The following is an 18,204-nucleotide window of genomic DNA, read 5'->3' as shown; positions in this document are numbered from 1 at the left end:
AGTGGTACAAATTTAACGTTACATGACAATAAAAAAAATAACATTGATCTGTACAATTCTGTATCTAAAATGGGGGCATAGAGCTCAAGCTTATCTCACAGCCTGACCACCCGTAGAGACACAAGAAATTTAGCGCAATTCGTTTCTGCAAATTATAGTTCTTAATTGCTGGTGCAGCTAACTATGCTGATGAATTTGACCAGCGCTTCGTTCAGATCACAAGCATAACAAATGCTGCAATAAAATAGAAATAATATATGAGAGAAATAGCTAATAATACAGTAGCCATTTTAATTTTTTCTATTAGACAAATGGAGCATAGATATAGAATTCAGTGATCAAACCATTTAGCAACATATGTCAGTATTAGTCATTTTTAAGGGTTATAACCTATAAGAGAAATGAAAGAATATGAACTACATTTTATGCACAGGAAACCTCCTGCTCCTATGAACCGTAGATCATGACATGAGAGAAATGAACTAGGATTCAAAATTTTCATCACAGTGTACTATACGACATAATTAATCTCATCTGCCTATATGACTGCTACTTATTATCCTAAATCCAACAAAGATTTGGTGTTCGCAAGCGAGTTCCAAAAACATATTTACTTCTTATTAGTTATTACCCTAAATTCATCAATGTTTATCAACTGTTCGGCACTATCCATATTTATGATCATAACACTTCATTTATATTTAAGGAAAGCAAACTTACCAAACAAGAATATTAGAGCAAGCACCCAAAATATCATTTGAATAGGACGATTATACTGCACGTAATACTGCGATCTTTGAAGCTGTCTTTGTATAGCACCATACCACCCACAAAGCTGCTTCTGGTAACAATCATCGTCACTCTCAAGACAACTCTTGTTCCTTTCATAACAACCCTGTCAACAAAAACAAAACATTATTCGTATAAATGCAACATTTTAAACAAATAAATAACACAACTGCATTTCATATTTGAATTAAAGACGTACTGTGCTCACAGGCTGAGTCTCGGGCAATTTATGATCAACCACCTTCAATTTCCTGTAACCGTTCTTTGGCCACTGTAACTTTGACGCAAACTCCAACGTATTCAAAAACCCTGAAAAATTCGGCGTCTTCCGAGGGGGCAGTTCCGTCTTTTCACCAACCGAAACATCATCAGCAACCTCAATGTTCCAAGCACCAATATCAGCACCAGCACTTGCCGTCCTTCTATGCTTAGAAACCTTGTTCTCACACTTTAACCTTTCAACAACATCTCCCGCAGATTCTCCCGAAAGAAACAATGCAAGTTCTCTGCTTTCTCCCTCATCTAACCGCACCCACGGCCGAGGCGACTTTTGTGTCGTTACCGTCTCGTTTAAACACTTTTCAACCTTCGAAATTTGGCTCTCCATCGCCGGTGTCGCGTTTTCGTATCGTTACAAGATAACTTACTATAACTATGATTAACCGCCTTTTCAAACTCTTCCAACTGCAAACATTTATTAACAATTAACAATTAACAAATTAAACAACTAAAACCATCACAAACTTATTATTATACATATCGAACCAGTTACCTGCCATTTAGCCGTGCCGAGGGCGGTGCGTAAATCCCTTCGAAGCTCTTCTGTTTTCCAGACAGATGGTTCTTTCAATGCGTGAATCAATGTTCTATACGTTGATTCCATCCTTGAATCAGACAATTAAATGGGTTCACCGTTTCAGTAACTATTAATCAAACACAGATCTGGTAAAACTGTAAAAGTAAACCCAAAATGAGATACCTGTCGGCTGATTCCTGAACTTCTTCGGCTGCCGGAAAGAATGGATCTTTCTCCCACTGTTCAAAATGAGACGCCATAATAATAATAATAATAATAATAAAGAAACCCTAGCTGAGAATGAATGAATGAATGGGTTATATTGGAATAGATCACTAGACAAAATATTGTAACTGAATAGATCGTGTGCCGTGTGTTTATGGAAATATTAATATTAAGGTGGTTAGTTTTTTTATTTTTTAGGCAATGAATTGAAGATAAAGAAGAAAGAAGAAGAATTGGGAAAGTGGTAGTTTTTATTTATGAAGGTACCGGTGGTGGTGGTGTGAGGGTCCACCGGGTTTCCGGGGAGGTTACCGAGTCGTTGTCGTCGTGAGGTGCTCGGTCAAACCGAGTAACTCGAGAGATAAGAATAATAATAACAAAATAAATGCGGTCCAAATTGTTGAATTATTATTAGGGTAGTATGAGACTGAAATACGTTGACTGTAATAATATACTAATCCTAATATTGTATATTTTTAACCATTAAAGAATTAGAGTTTTAAGACGTAATTTCAATCATTCACTACTGGTTTGACACTTTATAGATTCGAGCTTAGAATTAGAACCTATCAGAAGAGAACCCTTAAAGGAAAACTAGCTGACCGTCAAAGACATAATGACTTAAATTCGATAAGACAGGGAAATATTAAATATACTATAACCGAATGCAAGTATCATTCATATACTGAACAAAATGATTCAATTACAATAGAGAGTTGGGTAAACGAGCAACAAGTTGCGCCGCCGCCCCATTTAGAATGACAAAACCGATCATACTGAAAACAAAGTTATTGTTCTTTGGCGTCGATAAGTTATAATGCAAGAGCCGCTGAACTTTTTTTAGAAACGTAATAGCTTCGGGGACAAGAGACCCAAAGATACCAGCAATGCACTGGTTTAAAGGTTTTCCGATAACGTAACCGGCGCTGACGTGAGTTTTCCTTTGCAAATCTAGTTCGAGTTGCGCGGGTCTCTTAACTTGTTGGCAATAAAAGGGCAATTTCAAAATTGAAGTGTTTTTTAAAGTTAAAACTTGAGTATGAGTTCTGGCTCCCACAGACGTGGTGAATCTCATCTTCCTCGATGTCAGTTACCTTCTAATCCGCCATGGGTTCTGGCTCCCAATCCCAACCGCTAGTGGTAATAATATTATATTACTTCACCATCATTCTAAACTAATTGTCGTCGTCAATTATAATCGATTTAAATTATCAATAGCCACTGTTTAAGATTGAATTATTAAAGTTGAGTTGTGCAATTACAAAGAAAAATGGATTCTGACAATTCAAAATCATCTTATTTAATTAATATTGAAAAAGGTACAAACCCCAATTAGACCCTTAAATCTGTTTGCATCTTGTGTTTAACATGATAACATCTTTAGGTACTGATATAGATGTGCACTATAGATAGATACAATATTTTATATTATTGTTGTTTTCTTATCTCCCAAATAATTGATGAATAAAGTGTTGATGAGGATCACTTTGTTGCAAAGCCCATTTTAGTGGAACCATTATGTCACTGATATAATAAACAAGTATTGTCCATTATCATATATAAATCTTATTTGATTTAATCTTCTTTACTTGTATACCAAGAAGATAATGCTACAGATTAGTGCAATGACAGTAAATAATTTACATATTCTTTACAGTAATCACACCCAACTAAAAGCTATAGGACTACTTACAACATATTTCCCACCCGACCATACCAAACGACCGAAACCAGTAGTCCCCGATTCCATAGAACTAGCAGTAAACGTCACCGTGTACACCTTTTTCTCGTTTTCCTCAGTAAACGTTAGCTCTGCTGGCTCAACTTTGATCTTCACCGCCCGTGTATCTGACCATATCCAAACCTTGTAAGTTCCAGCCGGGCCCACATTTGTCAAAGTTCTTGTGTACTTGACAGTATTAACTGCTGCACTGCTTCCGCCGCCTTCCCCTGAAGCCGTCATCAAAGGAACTGAAAATGACGGGTAGTTAAGATCTTGTACTCTATATTTCTTTCCTGTTGTACACGTGGCACTTCCACCCGCAAACATTTTAATAGCGTTCGAACTGTAGTTTAATGCACAAAGGAAGTTTAGGTAATCGTCGGGGGTGGCATCATATACAAGACCCGGATCAAGGGCGGAAACGGGGTCCACGTGTCCTGCACCGTGGTCAAACGGTGTTGACCGCATCCCGGTTGCAACATCCTTCAACGGTTCACCGGTTTTGTACGTGCTATATGCTGTGGTCATAAGTGCTGACTTTATAGCTGCAGGGCTCCATTCTGGGTGAGCTTCTTTGAGTAGTGCAGCTAGCCCGGTTACGTGGGGGCAGGACATTGACGTTCCTGACACGATGTTAAACTCTACGCGCCGTGTGTCTTCGGTTAACCCCGTGGGACCGATTTTTTCGGTCCAACCAGCTAAGATATTCACTCCTGGTGCTATGAAATCGGGTTTGAGTATTTCTGGTGTGACTGGGTTCGGACCTCGGGAACTGAATGCTGCAACTACCGGTGACGGTTGGATGCCTAATTGAGTTTCTCCGGATGTAATCGTGGCCGTTGGATTAGGATCCAAGACGATGTATTTTATTATTTCATTACCAGCTCTTTGACCTACGGTACTGCTCGGTATGAGATGGGTGTCAGCTACCAGCTCTTCACCGTATGTATCGGTGTTGGCTAATATCATCCCGACACCACCAGCCGCCTTCACCACCATCCCTTTTTGCACCCGGGAATTCAACCCGCGTTCACACATCACAATTTTCCCAGTAACACGTCCTCGTGGCAACGAGCCCGGTACACATAGACGGCCTGTTGTCGTGTTACTAACATTACCAGCAAACACGAGTGGAATCATTGAATCGGGTAACGGTTTTCCACTGTAAAGTGACACACCAGATAACTTCTTCCCGTTCCCAAGTGTAACATAAGCCGGGAAATCACGGTCCAGAGTTCCCGCTCCTACTGTAGCGATCCACGGGGCAACATTTGACAGGCTTTGAGGTGTGGGCCCGCTGTTACCAGCAGAGCATGACACGAATATCCCGTGTGATACCGCTTTAAATGCTCCGTAAGCCACAACATCATTCGGATAATCAGAAACCGAACCACCTATCGAGAGTGATAATACATTCACACCATCTATAATTGCCTTCTCCATTGCAGCTAATATGTCACTACCAAAACACCCTCCAAGCCAGCACGCTTTATAAACGGCCAGCCTGGCACGTGGGGCCATCCCTCGCGCCTTCCCTTTTGCAAACCCGAAAAGACTTGCCCCAGTGACCGCAGACCCCGCTGCTGTAGTGGAAGTATGTGTCCCGTGTCCATCATCATCCCTCGGTGAATTCGACTCGTTACTTTCATCAATTGGCCCGTAAGCGGCTTCATATGCGTTTGAAAAAGACCGTGCACCGATTAACTTCTTATTACAGCTCGTCACGTTAAACCCCGTCCCACTCTCGCACTCGCCTTTCCACGAAACTGGAACCGCTCCAAAACCCGTATCGTCTAAGCTCTTACTTCCGGGCCACACACCCGTGTCCACAACTCCAACGATGATATCACCACCCGATCCCGAGCCAGAAAGCATGATGTCATTTCTTTCTAGCCCGAGAAACTCGGGTGACCGAGTTGTATGAAGCTCGTATATCACCTCTTCTTGAACCGAAATAATCCCGGGCTGTTTTTCAAGTAAACTCGCTTCCTCAACTGTCAGCCGTGTGGAAAACCCGTGCATAACGTTGTCGTAAGTATACAACATACGTGTGGACTTGGATACTGATCTCATGGACGTTTCGTACCATTCCACGTGGTCAGGAAACACGGATGGTTTAACAGTTTTGTCCATGTGAACTATATATGTTTTGTGGCGGCTAGCCGCCACATAACAGTAGCAAACCGCCAAGGTTACCGCCATCAGGACCATATTATTTGGCTTCATGTTCTCAAAGTGTTTTGGGTGTTTTTGAAACTAGTGGTGAACATAAGAGATTAAGACTGGATGATTGTGATTATGAAATGATAATGGTATTAGCTGTTGTTAAGTGCTAATATATATATTGTGGGGTAATAAATAATAATAATGCAATATAAGTTGTTATTATCATGGATTTGAAGTGAGTGGGCCAAGTGACTGGACTCTTAATTAATGGTGTGTGCTAAAAAGTCATCAAAAAGGAATCTAACTCTTCATATGTGGTTAGTATTAGAGTGATGGCAACCCAATGAAATTTAAAAAAAAATTGTTTTAGTGTGCAATTAAATTTGATGAAAACAACGTAAGTGGTTTACAACGTTTTAGTTCGATTTCATTGGGTGTCAGTGATAAATATACTGCTTGTGTTTTTTGTTTTCAAATACTAAGATTGTTTATATGTTGTAACGAGTAATTAATTGTATATAACTATAAGACATGTCACTTGTTTGTTTTACGATGTTTATGCTAAGTGTTTATGCTAAGTTGGTGACGTTTGATTTGAACTTTTAGGACAATTTAGGAATTTGTAGGATGCAATCTTAATGTTTACATGTGAAAATGTTAATTAGCAGTGAATCGAGAAATCTAATGGTGAAACGAGTGACGAGTCACTTGAGAAAGTTGGTGTTTGAGATTAATGCAAAAGAAAAAGAAAGATGAGCTAGAGATATAGATTATAGAGATGATTAAAGAGTGTCTATTAGTTGTTTCCTTGTTAGTTGAGTAGAATTAGGTTAGAGGTTATCTTTCTAAGAAGGACCATATCCGTTAGGTTTTATTCTTTTTCATAGAACGCCATGGCTTCCTTTCTCTTTCATCTACATCATTCCCTCTCTTCTTTAAAATGTTTCGTTGTGGATGCTTTGAGTGATTTTGGGGACATTGCACCCAACGGATCCATGCGCACTTTGAAACACTCTACGCATCTCAAGTACAAAAAGGTAAATTATATATAAACAATTTTCTTTATCATGTGACATGTTAGTCTTTTTACTTTACAACCATAGCATAGTTAAATCATTTTGACCTTTTTTGCTATATGAGCTCATATGTTCGACCCGGAGGACAACCAAAATCCATTTAAGCTAAACACAAACCCATGTTAATCGTATTAGGTCAGGGCCGGCCTTTAGGGAGGGCAGGGTGGTTGACGCCCCCGACCCGACATCCCGTTAGGCCTAATTTTTTTTTTTTGAAATATATATATATATATATATATATATATATATGTATTTTTATGAAAAACATGATGCATATATAGTGTTTAAATTCAATTACATAACTAGTTTGGCTTAGTGGCAAATGTGTATCACTCTCAACCAAAAGGTTGTGGGTTATAGTCTCATTTGGAACATGTTTAAGTCTATTTTTATATAAAAGATTTTTACACAGCCCAAATCATAATCATGTATGTCAATTTAAAAATTAAATTGTTTAAAACCAACAAAATACTCATTTTACTTGAGGTTCAAACTATTTTTCGTCTTCGGCCCAAAAATATTTTTAGCTTCTCGGAGCCGGGCCTGTATTAGGTTTATGTTAAATCACATATTGAAACTCTAATGCGGTGTGTAAACATCTAAGATAAGATTGAAGTAACAAGTCTTGGGTTATAAACTTATAAATTTTTTTCCCGAGTTAAGTGCCATTTTAGTACCTGTGGTTCGGTCAACTACGCAACTTTAGTACCTAATCTTTATTTTGTGCTACCTCAGTTTCAAAAACTTGCATTTTTAGTACTTTTTTTCTAACTCCGTCTATTTTTTTCCGTTAAATCAGAGATAATTTGGTAACTTCGTTATTTTCTTTGTTTTTTTCTTTTCTTTTAAACTCTTATATCTTGTAAACCTTAAATCCCCAAATTATAACATCAAAATCCGAATCCTAAATCCCCAAATATCGTAAAAATTCAAACCGTATGATGATATGGAGAACGGGTTTGAGGATTTAGGATTCGGATTTTGATGTTATAATTTGGGGATTTAAGGTTTACAAGATATAAGAGTTTAAAAGAAAAGAAAATAACAAAGAAAATAACGAAGTTACCAAATTATCTCTGACTTAACGGAAAAAATAGACGGAGTTAGAAAAAAAGTACTAAAAATGCAAGTTTTCTGAAACTGAGGTAGCTATTTGCACAAAATAAAGATTAGGTACTAAAGTTGCGTAGTTGACAAAACCACATATACTAAAATAACACTTAACTCTTTTTTTCCCATTAGGTGGAGATGACTTTCTTTCTTTTTAGGAATTCTTTTTCATCTTGTTTCCATATTTTAAGCTAAAGTTAGGCAATAATTCAAATATTTTGTTATGGTTATAATCCCATGGTGCTTCCTCAAAAAGACGTCGATTCCTCGTCGTAACCCCTTTTCATTCAATTATTAGAGAGAGAAACAAATATATATACCTAAATTGTATTATCATATTCGGAGTATGTCATCTACGTCCGTAACTCACAAATATATCCAAACAAAATTCTGTTCGACGAGACTCGTATACATGCACGATTAATACATAAAATAGTTTGTGGAAACTCGCACGACTCTTTTCTACTTAAATTGTACGAGCGTTTTACATCAAAAATTAAAAGGCTGAACAGAAATAGTCGTCATACTCGTAGTTTCTTTAATAGAGATTTATGTTATTTTTAATGTAGATTGATAGCTTTAGAGTAATGATATGCAAAATCAAAGTTTATAGCTTTCAGATTAATACTCTTTTCATGTTTTGGCTCATGTGTTAAACACGTTTTTGGGTTTGTTATGTAGACCAACTAACTGGTAAAACATCTCATTTTTACCATGATTTTCATGTCACATAACAACAACGTTATTGTCGCTCTAAGGCATAACCCTTATTAATATAAGTATATAACTTATATTAATTTGTATTTATCATAACTTAGATGTTTTATTTAACCCACCACATGAATGTTTTTTTTCTCTTTCCAGGTGTAAATGAGATTGAGTATTATAATTTTTAAATCCTTGATTTCTATAGTTCTTTTAATGTTTTTCAATAATTGAATGTATATGGTGGCAGCCATTAGTTGTATATTAAAGTTTGATTCGAAATTAGTTTGGAGTCTGAATGTGATGTATGAGGAGAGTATTAATAATTAATAAACGGTAGAGCACACAAATTCTGTCATTCTTTTAATTTTTTTGTTTGATTCTTTCTTTACACATCAACATCCATAATCACGTTATCAATTCCTTCGAGGTCAATTCTTCGTCACAACATGTCTGCCTTCCCAAAATATGAACAAATAAATAAAAAATACTTGTTAGCGTGTCCGACTCCGGGTCGGGGCTCTAGTTAAGATAATAGCAAGCTAGGATATTGACCCGTGTTACACATGGGTTGAAAATATTTCAAACGCTATATATATGTAGATATTATAAGAATTCCTTACCTTGTTGTCTGCAAAACCACAAGATGTTGGAAAAATATGTATAATAGTGGAATGAGAAATTGTTATACTAATCACTAAATTGCTAAAATAATAGTCTTATTAAAAAAAGGAATACAAATTCAGTTATAAATAATTAATTGTTGTCAAAATCGGGTTTTAAATCATTTGAAAGGAAATGGTTGGTTATGATTATAGAAACATTAATTAGTGAGGTTATAATTTTAGAAAACATTAATTAGTGAATTATGTGGCTATTCTATAGATGAAAACCGAATAATTTAGAAGTTTATGTGAACATGCTAGTTGAAGGTCATCTGAATATCTTATATAGATTTAATAGTTATAGTATAATATAGTATGATGAATTTTGTAGAAGAAAGTCATACACCTATGACCTATGTACTAAAATAATTATATGTCACCCCAAAGTTTGATATTTTGTTTACACCATATTCTGTTAAAAAAAATTATCAATCACTGCTTATCTTTTCTACTTCGTAATATAGAGCACCGAACAATAAATAAATTTGTGTTTGTGATCAATGTTTTTTTAAAGAAAAAATGAGTAAAAGCTAATGATATATAATGTGCTTTGTAGTTTCCATAGCATGTTGATCTTAATAAAAAAGATAAACTCGGTGCATGAGGCTCTTGTATGCATAGACTTTGAGTGGAGTCATTTGGATTTGATGTACATATCTTTACCGTGCATTTTTGTAAGTGGCGTAACGATGCCAACTAGTGTTTCAAATCTTTAAGGGCAATTCATAATATTAATTTCTTAGTTTCACCTGTTAAAAGGTTGTATGTGTTTATTTATGTTATTAGATGAACCCATTATGTCACATCCCCATTCTAGGCCTAGGTGTGTGAACTATAGTTGGTACCATGTTTATAAATAAATAAGAGTAGCGGGTTAATGCGGAAGTCTTTATAAAAACATAAGGATCATATTTATAAATATTTACATTACAAAATGCGAGACGAAAGTCTCGTTTTAAGTTTACTTGTTTATATGTTTTACAAAACCACCATATTTTATATATACACAAAATTATCCGAGCCATCGAATTCTTGAGCTTCTTCGTCTTTCAAGCTCTATTCCTGATTACCTGCAAAATGTTAATAAAATACGTCAGCAACGAATGCTGGTGAATATGCTGACGCTAAAAATATTTTCTTTACTTAATCACCCCTCGAGACCCCCTAAGTCTCGGCCCATCTTGGCTTAGGAATAATCAAGTTAAAACAATCATCATAAACTCGAGTCTCTGCACTAGGTCACCTCAGCGAAACACCGCAGCGTTTATGACATAACTTAGGTACCATAAATATACACATGGCCATTCCTCACTCGGACATAACTTAGGTCCGGCCCATCGTGGCTGGAGGTCGTGACCAAGCGTGGTGCGATGTGCCCACTGCATTCCACATATGTAAGGATCCAGACAAACGTATACCATAGCCTGAGGGCTGGCTTATACTCTTATTTATAATGTTTTTAGAGACACGTAGCCTCATGTAAAGTTTTACACATAACACATTGTTTGTTTGAAAACAAGTTGTAAAAATGGGGCGTATTCACCTTTCAATGTGATCGGCTTCCAACACCGTCCGTATGTCTTTCCTTCGCTATCTCGCACCTATAGTACGAGTATAACATTCATTAGTCGGATACACGATCCCGCTTAAGACCTTTAGTCTTATCATCTCGATGAACCTTTAGTTCATTATTTCTTTTACTTAAAACCTTTAGTTATAAAGTATTCTTTATAAATCTTTAGTTTATATTTAAAAACCTGACGTTTCTTTTTCTTTAAGAAACGTATTTCTTTTATTATTTAAGCATATTCATAATACTTAAATAATATATTCTATAACAAAGAATAATTATATACTTATATATATATACTCATATATATATTTCTTTCTTTTTTTCTTTTCTTTATTTTCTTTGTTATATATTTCTTTGTTTATCGAGAATAATATCGACTCGGGTATTAAGCCTTCAATATTTTATTATTATTTTGGTCGGGCATTATGCCTACCTTGTTTGGCTTAGAATACCCTTGACACTTGGGCAACACTTCGACGCCGCTCAATCAATACTCTTTTCTTTTCAAATTTCTTCTCCTTACTTGGCACGCTTTTCGAGACACTTTTGGCACGCACTTCGAGGAATTCACTGGGTCGTCGGGCAGCACTTCCTTCTTGTTCGAGATGTTGGGGAGTGGCACGGAAATCGAGGTAACGGGCACGGAAAACGAGGTTTTGGCACACGGTTTTCGAGACGGATCGAGGGCACGCTTTACGAGGTGTAGTGAGAGGTTAGAGAGAGAGTAAAGTATGTGTTTTGGTGTGAGAACAACTGAATTCGCAGCCCTCCTATTTATAGCCATTTTTGGACCCTATCACGGTACGCGATGGGTCACTTGGCAGACCTATCGCGTACCGCGATATAGGTCTGCTGAGTCAACACATAGACCTGCCACGTGTGACATGTGGCAGGCACCGCGACACGTGGCAGACGTGTTGCCACGTGGTGACACGTGGCGGCAGGCGTTGCCACAGTGTGCCACGTGGCACACGTGTCACTGCGTGTCAGATACTCCATCGCGGTACGCGATGGGGTGCTCCTCTGATCCTTCGCGTAGCGCGATGGTCAGAAATTTTGGAATTTACAATTTAGTCCCTGGGGTTTGGATTTTGATAAATTTGGTCATTTGACTTTTAGAACTTGACATTTTTGGCCCGAAATTTACGTGATGTTACATCCTCCCCACCTTGAAATAAATCTCGTCCTCGAGATTGCTTAAGAGAACAAGTGAGGGTATTTCTTCCTCATCTCGAACTCGAGTTCCCATGTATACTCGGGTCCTCTTCGTGAGTCCCATCTTACTTTCACGATTTTCAAAGTTCGTCTTTTAAGTTTCTTTGTTTTCGAATCTTCAATTTGAATTGGTCTTTCAATAAATTTTAAGTTTTCGTTAATTTCAACATCTTTTAGGGGCATCGAAAGAGATTCGTCGGCTAGACATTTACACAGATTCTAAACATGGAATACGTCGTGTATCCCTTGCATTTCCTTGGGTAGTCACAAACGGCATGCGACGGTACCAATTCGTTCGAATACCTCGAAGGGTCCAGCGAATCGAGGACTTAGTTTGCCTTTCTTGCCGAATCGGACCACGCCTTTCCACGGCGAGACTTTCAAAAGAACTTTGTCACCGACATTAAACTCTAACGGCTTATGACGGACATCGGCGTAACTCTTTTGGTGATCATGTGCCGTCTTAAGTCGTTCACGAATTTGAAGAACCTTGTCGGTTGTTTCTTGGACTATTTCGGGTCCAGATAATTGATTATCTCCGGTTTCAGACCAACACACGGGCGTTCTACATTTTCGACCATATAACGCCTCGAATGGTGCGGTTTGAATACTCGAGTGATAACTATTGTTATACGAAAATTCCATTAGGGGCAAGTGGTCGTCCCAACTTCCACCCAAGTCTATCACACAAACACGGAGCATATCTTCCAACGTTTGGATTGTCCTTTCGCTTTGCCCATCGGTTTGCGGATGATAGGCAGTGCTAAGGTTAAGCTTTGTACCGAGTGCTTGTTGGAAGCTTTTCCAAAAGTGAGACGTAAAACGACTGTCTCGATCAGAAATTATAGACAGCGGTACTCCATGCAAAGTAACGATGTTGTTTACATAAATACGCGCTAATCTATCCATTGAGTACGACTCGTTGATAGGTATGAAATGTGCAGACTTTGTTAAACGAACCACAATTATCCATATAGCGTTATGTTGACGAGTCGTTTTAGGGAGTTTGGTAATAAAATCCATAGTGATTAACTCCCACTTCCATACGGGAAGTTCGGGTTGCTGAAGCAATCCCGAAGGCTTTTGATGTTCAGCCTTGACTTTTAAACAAGTTAGACATTTTGCAACGCGCGAAGCGATGTCCTTTTTCATCCCATTCCACCAGTAGTTTGACTTAAGGTTTTGATACATTTTGTCACTACCGGGGTGCATCATGTAATTGGTTTTATGAGCTTCATTCATGATTTTCTCACGCAAGGTTCCAATGATCGGTACCCAAATTCGGTTTCCCATTCTAAGGATACCATCGTCACCAAATAAGCGAATCAATGGTGCCGTTGCGTTTTTCATCGGAGATCTTGTTTTCATTAATCGCTTGAGTTTGAGCAGATTTGATTTGTTCTAGCCTTAACTCTCGGACTCTTTTTGGCTTTTCGTGCTCTTTACGACTTAAGGCATTAGCCACAACGTTGGCCTTACCTTCGTGATAGACAATTTCGCAGTCATAGTCTTTAGAGTTTCCATCCAGCGTCGTTGGCGCATGTTTAACTCTTTTTGCTCAAAGATGTGTTTCAAGCTCTTATGATCGGTGTACACGATGAATCTTACTCCGTAGAGATAGTACCTCCATATCTTAAGCACAAAGATTATGCACCTAACTCTAGATCGTGAGTTGTGTAGTTCTTTTCGTGCACCTTAAGTTAACGAGAGGCATAAGCGATCACTTTCTTTTGTTGCATTAACACACATCCCAAACCGGAATGAGATGCATCACTAAAGACAACAAAGTCATCGGTACCTTCTGGCAAGGCCAGTATAGGGGCTTGAGTAAGCTTTTGTTTAAGTATATCGAACGCCTCTTGTTGCTTTGTTCCCCATTCATACTTGACATTTTTTGCGAGTTAAAGAAGTTAAGGGAACAACGATTCGAGAGAATTTTTCAATAAACCTTCGATAGTAGCCAGCCAATCCCAAGAAACTTCGAATCTCGGTTGGCGACTTTGGGACCTCCCACTTAGAGATAGCTTCAATCTTAGCGGGGTCCACTTGAATACCATTAACATTAATAACATGACCAAGAAATTGCACCTCGTGTAACCAGAACTCGCATTTCGAGAACTTGGCGTATAATTTCTCGGTTCTGAGGATTTCCAGTAAGGTTCGAAGATGATTTTCATGATCATCCTTAGACTTAGAATAAATGAGTATGTCGTCGATGAAGACGATAACAAACTTATCTAAATAAGGCTTACAGATTCGGTTCATCATACCCATGAACGCGGCTGGCGCATTAGTAAGTCCGAATGGCATAACGGTGAACTCATAATGGCCATACCTTGTTCGGAAGGCGGTTTTCGGAATATCTTCGGATTGAACTTTAAGTTGGTGATAGCCAGAACGAAGATCGATTTTAGAAAAGAAGCTAGCACCTTGAAGTTGATCGAACAGGTCATCGATATGCGGGAGTGGATAACGATTCTTGATTGTGAATTTGTTAAGAGCTCGGTAGTCAATGCACATCCGCATAGATCCATCATTCTTCTTGACGAATAGTATCGGCGCTCCCCATGGCGATGAACTTGGACGCATGAATCCTTTCTCCAGAAGTTCGTCCAATTGTTTCTTCATTTCTTTCATTTCAGTTGGCGCGAGGCGGTAAGGAGCTTTAGCGATCGGAGCAGTACCAGGAATAAGATCGATTCTAAACTCTACTTCGCGATCGGGAGGAATGCCGGGAAGTTCGTCGGGAAATACATCGGCATAATCGGAAACAACATGAACGTTTTTGATTTCTTTGGGTTTAGATTTCTCGGTGACGTAGGCCATGAATGCTAAGCATCCTTGATTTAAACATTTGTTAGCCCTTATCATGGAGATTAGGATAACTTGGCCAGCATCTTTATCCCCTTCAATTCGTATAATACGTTTATCAGGGGTCCGAAGTCCAACGGTCTTGGTATTGCAAAGGATACGAGTATGGTTATCGGATAACCAATCCATACCCAATACAACATCAAAACCAGCATGAGTCATGGGTAGCAATTGAATAGGCAAAACATAACCAGCTAATAAGATTGTTCCGTTTTCTAGAGCTTCGGAGATTTTAATTGTTTCGCCACTAGCGGTCTCGACGCTTAGAGTTTTATTTAGTTTGATTAAAGGTTCGTTTAATAAACTACAAAACTTATAATCTATAAAACTTAAGTTGGCACCTGAATCAAATAAGACTCTAGCATAAGTGTTATTAACAAGAAACGTACCGGTGATAGTTTCCGGTGTGTCAGCCGCTTTCTTCGTATCTAAGACGAAGACTCTTGCATTGCCCTTCTTGGGCTCATTCTTCTGACCGCTACCACCCGCACCTCATGTCGCGGGCTTATTCTTAGGGCACTCGAAGCTAAGATGCCCATCTCCTTACAGTTGTAGCAGGTCATCTTCTTTTTCCAGCAATCGGCTGTGGCGTGGCCGGGTCTATTGCATGATTCACAGACTTGGGAAGCAAAGTTGCATCTACCTCTATGATACTTTTTGCAAATTTTGCATTGAGGGACGCCAAGATTGGAATTAGACCTTCGTTGATCAATTCCTTTACCCTTGAAACGGGTATCTCCACCTTTCCCTGAGTCATGTGTTGTTACCACCTTTTTGTCTTCCTCTTTATTGCGGATCATTCCGCCTATCAAGTATCCCGCTAACTCCATCGCGGAGTCGGCGGTTTGAGGCAAGTGCGACCTCACCATGTCACGAATTTCTCGTGGCAGTCCCCAAATGTAACGTGTCACTTTGCTGGACTCAGGGGTAACCAGCTGGGGAACCAATCGACAGTATTCATGAAATTTCGTATTGTACTCACGAAAGTTTGTTCCAATAACCTTGTGAGCTAAGAACTTAGTTTGAATTTGATCTGGCTCGTGCATCGGACAGAACTTCGACAACAACAATTCTTTGAACTCGTTCCAGGACAAACTATACATCACCTCTCTTCCTCTACTCATCATCAACGTGTTCCACCACTCTAATGCTTCGCCTTTGAACATCAAGGCAGAATATTGAATCTTTTCCTCCTCCGTACACTTGCTCGTGATAACAATCGTCTCCATCTCTTCAAGCCACCTTACGGTATTAATGGCTCCCTTGTCACCGTGAAATTCTTTCGGTCCGTAGTACTTAAAGTCTTTAAATGAACATCCTCCTATCTTGAGTTTCTTAAATTCTTTACGAACCCCTACATCAGCGTTTGATTCATGCACACTCTCTTCCTCACGTGAAGGTCGAGTACGGGGTTTAGAAACAAATTTACGGGAAGGATTTTCAGATTGTGAGTGTTTTGTTTGAGAATGTCTTGTTTGAGATATAGACATTGATTCTTCTCTAACCGCATTTTCAACCATTTGTTGGATTTGTTTCAGATATTTGTCGGGAATTGGTTCCTCTTTCTCGGGACCTTTTCCTTTCACTTCGCGTCTCTTGGCTTCTTTTCGGGAAACCTCTCGATTATAACTTTGTCGAGACATATTTTATTCTTTTTCTTTTATCTGAAATTTAACACATTTCTTTTCTTATTATACAAGTTTTATTTATTTCACATTTATATACATATCATAAATGATATGTATATCATTTTACAACATACTTTATATACTGTTTAAAACGATATATAAGATCCTATCTTTATATTACATATCATACATATATCATACAAACTATTTTACACACATAAACTTTCTCTTCTCAATCCTTCATAAACTTCTTCACAACTTTGGTGAGCTTGTTGCATTTGTGAAGAAGCTTGTCTCACATCTTCTTCTTTTTCTTTCCATTAACATGGATCTTCTTCCTCAACTCATTCGTCTCTTGTAAGGCTCGATCCAAATGCTCTTCCTGTGACTGAGGCATGTCAGTCGGATACCCGTATCTTGGAGGTGGATCTCGGTAACCCATCATCACAATATCATAGTGGTTTTTGGGATCAGGGTATGGAGTTATTGTCACATCGGAAGGATAATTGAAGAATGCATCGGCTGCTTCATTTTGCTCACGAATTTCATTGTCCTGTTCTTCAATGGACGGAATCTCGCCTTGATATGGTGGGAAATTTGATGACGCCTTTCCCTTGAGTTCGTGAAGAAATTTCATGTATAAATCCACAGAGCCATAGCTTGGAGTGGAGTGTTGTTCTTCCTCCGGTGTGGTTACTTCATTTGGATTGTCCGGATATTCTTCCTCGGGGTCGGTTTCCTCTTCCGGTTCCTTTTCCGATTCCTCTTCTGGTTCCTTTTCTAGATCTTCTTTGGTCATTGCCGGCATGTGTATCTTCTCGTATGGCATTGTCACTCTCATCTTGGGTTTGTGAGAGGGTCCTTCCTTGTTAACACGAGAATTAGCAGTATCCATAGTTGAAGTGCCGGTATGCCATCTTCGTTGATCAGAGTGGCATTGCATCCAGTCGGATGAAGGAGACTTGGGTTCTTCCTTGATCGGTATATTGGAGAGGAAAGCATACGAAGGATGAGGATTTGGTGGTAAATGTGTTGGACCTCCGGATGGATGATAAGTGGGAATCTCAGTAGGATGATACGTCGGTATTTCGGATGGTTGGTACATTGGTAAACTTGTTGGGTGATAACTTGAATGTCGAGGGGGTTGGTACACTTCATGTGGTGTGTTATCTAGATGGTAAATTGGACTTGGATGGGAGTTTTGTTTATGTTCTTCGTTGAAGAATGATTCAAAGTAATCCTTGCTCATGATGCCTTGTGGGAATTTGTAATATTTCCTTACTCTTCTTACCTTTTATCATAATATTCCATTAACTTCTCGTAAGACATCTTGATAGGTAGTTTTGATTGAGGAGAGGGAAAGAAAGGGTTACCAACCAATCTTATCCTTATTCAAATAAACAAATAATTATTTCCTACGCTTGGATCGAAGCTCGGGTATTGTTTTATGATACCCAATTCGCTAAGATCGATGGCTCTGATACCAACCTTTTTGGACCCTATCTCGGTACGCGATGGGTCACTTGGCAGACCTATCGTGTACCGCGATATAGGTCTGCTGAGTCAACACATAGACCTGCCACGTGTGACACGTGGCAGGCACCGCGCCACGTGGCGACACGTGGCGGACGTGTTGCCACGTGGTGGCAGGCGTTGCCACCG

At 38.8% G+C, this 18,204-nt stretch overlaps 2 pseudogenes across 1 annotated transcript; both read right to left on the bottom strand.

The window, feature by feature from the left end:
• LOC143562877 (uncharacterized) lies at window positions 1-2,130 on the bottom strand (annotated as a pseudogene). Its single transcript, XR_013140570.1, has 5 exons — window positions 1,769-2,130; window positions 1,562-1,673; window positions 989-1,473; window positions 721-895; window positions 1-234 (listed from the first exon to the last, which is right to left on the bottom strand). The product of XR_013140570.1 is annotated as an uncharacterized LOC143562877 (transcript).
• Window positions 2,131-3,337: 1,207 nt separating this feature from the next.
• On the bottom strand, window positions 3,338-6,059 carry LOC143562876 (subtilisin-like protease SBT1.7 pseudogene; annotated as a pseudogene).
• Between the last annotated feature and the right edge of the window lie 12,145 nt (window positions 6,060-18,204).

Source organism: Bidens hawaiensis, unplaced genomic scaffold (genome assembly GCF_021521415.1).
Source record: "Bidens hawaiensis isolate Kalapana, Puna unplaced genomic scaffold, B.hawaiensis_p1.1 tig00021180_1, whole genome shotgun sequence".
Taxonomy (NCBI): domain Eukaryota; kingdom Viridiplantae; phylum Streptophyta; class Magnoliopsida; order Asterales; family Asteraceae; genus Bidens; species Bidens hawaiensis.
Note: the sequence above shows the minus strand (reverse complement) of the source record. Positions and strands in the feature narration are given on the sequence as shown.